The sequence below is a fragment of the Labrus mixtus genome, chromosome 1 (genome assembly GCF_963584025.1).
Source record: "Labrus mixtus chromosome 1, fLabMix1.1, whole genome shotgun sequence".
Taxonomy (NCBI): Eukaryota; Metazoa; Chordata; class Actinopteri; order Labriformes; family Labridae; genus Labrus; species Labrus mixtus.
Genome location: NC_083612.1, coordinates 13856983 through 13863506, shown reverse-complemented (window position 1 = coordinate 13863506; position 6524 = coordinate 13856983).

Sequence of the window (6524 nt, the reverse complement as noted above, 5' to 3'; positions counted from 1 at the left end):
TGTGAGCCTCAAGAGTGTGTGAAGTTTCCAAATCCGCAGTCAATAGAACAGTAGTTTACAGATGATTGCACTGTGTCAAGAAACATCTATGACATGTCTGGATTTATGAGGCAAGGCAAAGGCCTTAACTGTATGAAAGAGGATTAAAAGTTAGAAAGAGAGCAGTGAGGAAGCTCACATTGTAGAATTTGTTGACTATATCAAATGGTATAATCAGTTTCAGATTTGTTGATTTTGAAATAACATAACCAGCCAATATTTAACAACATTTAAAATAGGGACACAAAGGGATGACGTGTGTTTGTTTTAAGTGTTCCAAGTGAAATGTGGCAGCAGGAGGGATTTCATCAAGTGACTCCATCCTGGCTGCCAGGGGCTTAAAGTTAATAAAAACATGAGTTCAACTCTGTATGACCGAGGCTGCTCTCTCAAATAGGTTCCACACACGCATTTTCTGGCTGTCACGGATGTGGAGGTCAGTGGAGCCAGGGTCAGAGCGAGTCTGCAGAGAGGTTTTGTTTTCCACTTGTCAGTCTAACCTTGGTGATGTCATTTCATCCCCAGCGGATAAAACCTTCACTTAAAGTATCAAAAGTCCCAAGAATAACAATACACATCGCACCATGGAAGGGGAAACATGATTAAGGGTTTTATAATCATGCCAATCAACCAATGAAAATCTGTTTTTGCATTTTGTCCAGTAAATCCTCAAATTTCCTGAGGCTCAAAGTTTATGTTTGGAGTTGAATATGAACTCTGAATCATTTTCTACAAATATTAATATAACCCAGCACACCTGGACACATATCACTTTCATACACCCAGCAAAGTGGTTCTTTGGAACTTAAATAAATATATAAGATGAAATAACATTTACCACGTTAAAAAACGTCATTAAGTATGCTATAGATCATTATTATCTGTCAGCAGTACATCAGCGTGGTATTGGACCATCGCAGTGAAGATGAAACTCAGTGGGAAGTCAAGATGGTTCTAGGTTCAGATCAAGATTCTTTCTGAACGTCTACCTCTGCAGGTTTTCAGGACAGACCCTGGCAAAGCGTAGAACTTTCTCAATGAATTGTATACAGCATCTAGTCTTGGAGCCAGAGTTTGTGGTGGACACTTTTGTTTACAGGCAATTTGGCCGACATCATCACAGAATTCTGGCCACATTGAGCAACTACTGGACATGTGCTTTGAATGTGCTTAATAACCTTCATTTAACAGCCCTAAAACGCACACAGTAAAAAACACAAACCTTATTGTTAATTCATTATCATGCAAGAATTAAATGTCTTAAAAGTCCTCTTACTACCGCGTGTAGCAGCACTCTCACAAGCTCGAAGGCATCCAAAGAGAAAGTTATCACAACATGCAACAGCACAGTGTTTCATCTTGTTCCCACCTTGAAATAAAAACCTCAGACAGAGTTTTGCTCACCGCAAGCAGACGGCAAAAAGCGCTCTAAAACGAATCAAATAGAGCCTGACTGATAAACAGCTGATATGCATGCTTTAGCATTAGAGGAAAAACCCGGTGGTTGTATAATTCAAGTTTACATTTGAGTTCTCTGGGCAAAACATCTTTAGGAAACACAAATCGTTTACAACAAAATGAGGCTGTACCGGCGTTGTGGTGAAACTTTAAATACAGCGGTTTGAGCCGCTTTGTCTTTTTATTTATCTTTCCCTGTTCCTGCTGTTTACACCGTAACCTAATTATCAAGCAGCATGTTTTATAAAGACATCCAATTATCTCCACTCACGTTTTAAAAGATTCCATATTCTGTTCTTATAACAGCTAATCTGAGTGGAGGTTCATTAGAGTAACGCAATGATCCAAAGCTAAGATAAACATGGAGCTCAATCGAGGGACGTACAAACAGTCGTCTCTTTCCCGATGATCTGCAGAGCAGGTGTCAAAGCGTACTTGCACCTGTAAGCGAAGGGGAGGGAGCAAGGGTAGACCGAACATTAGAGTAGTGTAGCCTATGCATCGTGATTGGTGCTCTTTACACATTAAAAAAAGGTAAAATTGGCTAAAATGGTCTGCAAATGTATCAGTGTTTCTTTGGCATATTTCCAGCCAGACAACACGTTGACATCGTTCCCTGTCAGACAACTGATTGTGATACCGACTAAAAGCCAAATAATAGCAGCTAACCTCAGCCCTTCTTTGGGCGTCTTGTCATCCTACAGAAGAAGCTCTAGCAGTGACTTTCCCCTCTCCTAGTCCTGAAAGCACACAACACCCTCCAATTAGCTTCTTATGGAACAAGCACTTATTGGATAACTGATAAAGAAAATGCTGAATGAGTAAGTAATGTTGCCAGAGCAATATCTATAATTAGGACAAGGTGCCAGGAGAGAATGAGCCCTGAGTTTGGCTCCTTCTGGTGAGCAATTAAGAGTGAAGCAGACAAATCACCGTGTCAGAGGTTTGACTGACTACAGGGCCAAATGCACAGCTGACAATGTTATTGCTTTCAAGCTGAATGGGTTTTACTGCACTGACAGAACAGTCCGACACTTTTGTTTGTTTTACAGATTTAATCATTTAGTATCATTTAGCAGCTCCACTTGCAGATGTTTGTGATTAGGAGGCCAATTTATGTGGAATGCAGTGTTGTGCAAACATTAGCAGTCGTGAGCCAGAAAATTAGGTGTAGAGATTGGTTGTTAAAGAGAGCTGTTCTGTTCTTCTTATTTTAGTCAGTTCAACTGTCTAGCATTTGCCCACAAAGCAGGAAAAGGAAGGGACACATAAGAATTGCTTCTTTATCCACAGATGAAAACAATGAATTACTTTCTGCCTTCATGTTTCAAGATGCCATATTGGTTTCTGATGCAGTGATGAGTTTCAAACTTGAATTAACAATCTGACTTTTCATATTCTTATATGAATGTGCTTGGTCATTTTAAAATGGATAATATAAAAAAAGAAGTTTTCCAAGTTTTAAGGAAGATTTTGTCGGTCATTTCTCCTTTTTAAGGGTCCAGTTGTGTTACCTGAAAAGTCTTTATTCAATCCAACGTTTCAAACTGTTTGAAAATACTCTAGAAAAAATGGTGTTTATAATTTAGGACAATTCACAACATTGAAATGTTTGACCTCCGATCCAGTGTGCAAAGAAATAAAATATTTTAGAAACATTTTACCTAGGCTGTGATTGATGCAACATCATCACTGCAAATGGTGGAAGAAACAGCTCTGTGATCTAAAAGCGCCTCACTCTCAACTTTTTTACTGCAGGCAGGGAGATCCTTTTATTTTCAATAACAAATTAACCTTGTTGACGGTTTGTTTTTGGATGTCTCTGGAAAGGGATTTAACTGCCTGACTGCAGCTCTCTCTGGTGGTCTACCGTCCTGCTGTTTACTTGACCTCATCAGGTCTCAAAGCACACAGTGACCAAGAAGACTAATCAGAGTGTGAGTCAGCCTCCTCTGGGTGAAGCAAAATAGCCATTAATACACATCATGGCCAATAACCTTGAGCATGCTTTATACTGTCTGATCCTTTAACATATATTGTATAGAGATATGGGATGACTACATAAGAGTACATCACTTATAGAAGAAGTATGATGACCAGTTAAACCAACACAATCCTCTATTCACACAGGATTACATTTGAATCCATCTGCTTTAAAATAAAGAGCAGATAAAATCAAACAGCACCAAATATATCACCAGCAAACAAAGTTCATTTAACAGGAAAAAGCTATTCTGTGCACAACACTTACTGTACCATCCTTTAAGAAAAGATTGTAAAACTTCCTACATTTAGAAATGCTCAGTGACACAGCAAGTGTATTTAAGTTTGTATCTATTTAATTGAGAAAGGAGCCCACGTGAATGAGTAGTAGCTTGAATAAATATAGAAAAATGAATGTGTGTGTGTATATTTGCATGTTAATATCATATGCATAGCTGTTGGTATTCAATTTAATAAGGAATTTACATTTCAGATCGAGAGCACGTGTTCATCCACAAGCTGCAATTTCCTCTGTAAGTGTTAAACATGTATGGAAATGTAAACCCTGGAAGAAAAGTGTAAAAAACCTCAGGCACTCTGCCTAATTGGTCCCTCTACAATATTTTCATACACATCCCTTGAAGATTTGTTTTTATTAATATTTTATGAGCAAGATTTTGCAGACTCTGGCCAACTTTTGGAAATAAATGAGCTCAGATGAGGTTCCCAAAGATCCCCTGCCAGACTTCACAGCTAATGTACCGCAGTGTGTATCACTAGCATGACCTGTATAATGTTTGTTATAGTTTGCATGGAGGAGCATCACTGCTGCGTCCACGTCCTTGAATAAACTTATTCATATGTACTTCTAAGTACACTTTGGGCAGGTAGGAATAGAGTCAAACTCAGTTAGTGTGCAGATCAATGAAAGAAAAGTTCACTCTTCCCTGCTGACAGAAATATGTGATGAATATTATATATGCAAAGTCTGACCTCTGAAAATGGAAAATACACTGGCTTGTAGCCTTGTAGTTAGATATAAGCAGGCAGCTGAGCAAGGTCAATCTTTGTGTAGCAAGTTATTTAACATTAGACTAGATAAAGAAACAGATTGTCTTGAGTAAGCATTATTAGTAAATCTTTGTAAAAGAGATCTCAAACATTGCTTCAAAGAGAACTGTACCAGTCCAAAGACAACTACAGAGCTGTAATGGTTGAAAGACTCTGCCATAGAGCCCCCTTCTGACTTATGGACTACAGTAAGACTGCAATGGCAAGTGTATTTAACTCGGCCCACATGGAGCAGCCTACATTGAGCTTTTCCCCATTCTTTTTTATTAGCATTTTCAAAGTTGAACAAACAAAAAAAGGGCGGTAACCCATACATCAAAATTATCAATACAACAACAAAACAGATAAAAGATTCAAGTAAGTAATCAAACAAGATATACGAGACAGTAAGTAATACATTGAGGTTAATACTAAACTACAGACACTAGAGCATGCTACGTCATCTGAAACAATTTTCATCAAACACAATACAAAGAAGTGAATAAGAAAGCGTGGATTTCTTGAATTATGAATGAACTTTTGATGAGTTGCTTTTGCTAGACAAACAAATTCTCCGAGCCCAAACAAAGTTGTTGTGCATGGTAAACAACAGTATGCTACATACTAGCTTTTGCCAAATCCTCCAGCGGTGTGATTCAATGATGACATTTCAATTCATCACATCCCCGTCTTTAGCTGACAGCTCCCCAGAGATTAACCTGGCTCTGTTGTTACTACCATAGCTAAATATAACAACAACAACAACTGAAACCATTTCTGTAGATTTCACCATTTTTTACAGGGAGCAATGGCAGTTTAGAATTTGAGTCATCATTATTCTTTACATTAAAGACTTTCTGCAGAACCACAATATGAGGCCACATTTCTTCTTGTTCCCTGTTATTTACCACCTGAATGTACATGTCTTGTTTCTTTGATCAATAATGTGTAACAATCTGAAAGGTGAAGGTGTTTCTGTCAGCACTTGTAGCTGTTGTCAGACGCGTGGTGAGCTCAGCCTCAGGCACTTCTGGTAACAATAAAGCCATTTAGAGTTTCATCTTAAATTACCAACATCATGAGACAATTATCAATTTCCTGTTAACCCCAGATGTAACATGCATCATCCAGAGAGGGATGACTGGTGATAAGAAAAACACACCATCTTGGGGAAGGGGATTTGTGTATTTAATACTGACCGAATTAAGCAACCAACGTTAAACTATAATTACACTTCAGTTGATCACTCAAGTTGCTTATTTAAGACTCGTTTCATTAATGCAGTGGAGACCTTTCAATCTATCACAGTGATTATAGTGAATAATGTCCTGTGAGTAATATGATTTCTTTACAGAGTCTGATTGAAGTATGATTTGCATGCAGACCTTTTACTGACATGTATAGTTCCTGATCCAGATGAAATACCCAACGGCATGGGCTAAATTGCTCTGAACTTTTCTGCTCTTTTTTTTTTTTTTTTTTTTTTTTAAAGCAAAACCACCACAAAAAGTTTCCTTGTATTCATTGTTGTAAGACCTACTCTAGAAAGCAGAAATGAAAAAAAAATACTGAAACAAACTTGGTAAAAACATAGTCAAATGTAACAGTAATAGTAACAAGAAATCATCAAGGTAAAAGGGAGAGAAATGTGGGAGATGGAGGGGAGAAATCTGCATTAGAAATGGAAGAAAGCCAGGAGGGAAAAAATAGCAACTCGGGGGGCAAAAAAAAGCATAAACACAGAAAATTATTCATAGACTGAAAGTTGTGTTATTCGCAGGATTGGCACAAACACTGAATGAACACGCCTGAACACTCACACACACGCGCATACAGTACACACTTACTTGGCTTTGTGCGCTGTTTGGGAGACACATCTCTAGAGTGCAGTGCAGTCTTCCACTCTGCTCAATATTGCATGAGCCTCCACTAAAGTTGAACCCTGGCTTTTGTTTTAGTTAAGCACCAAAATAAATAGAGCATAGCTGCAGCAT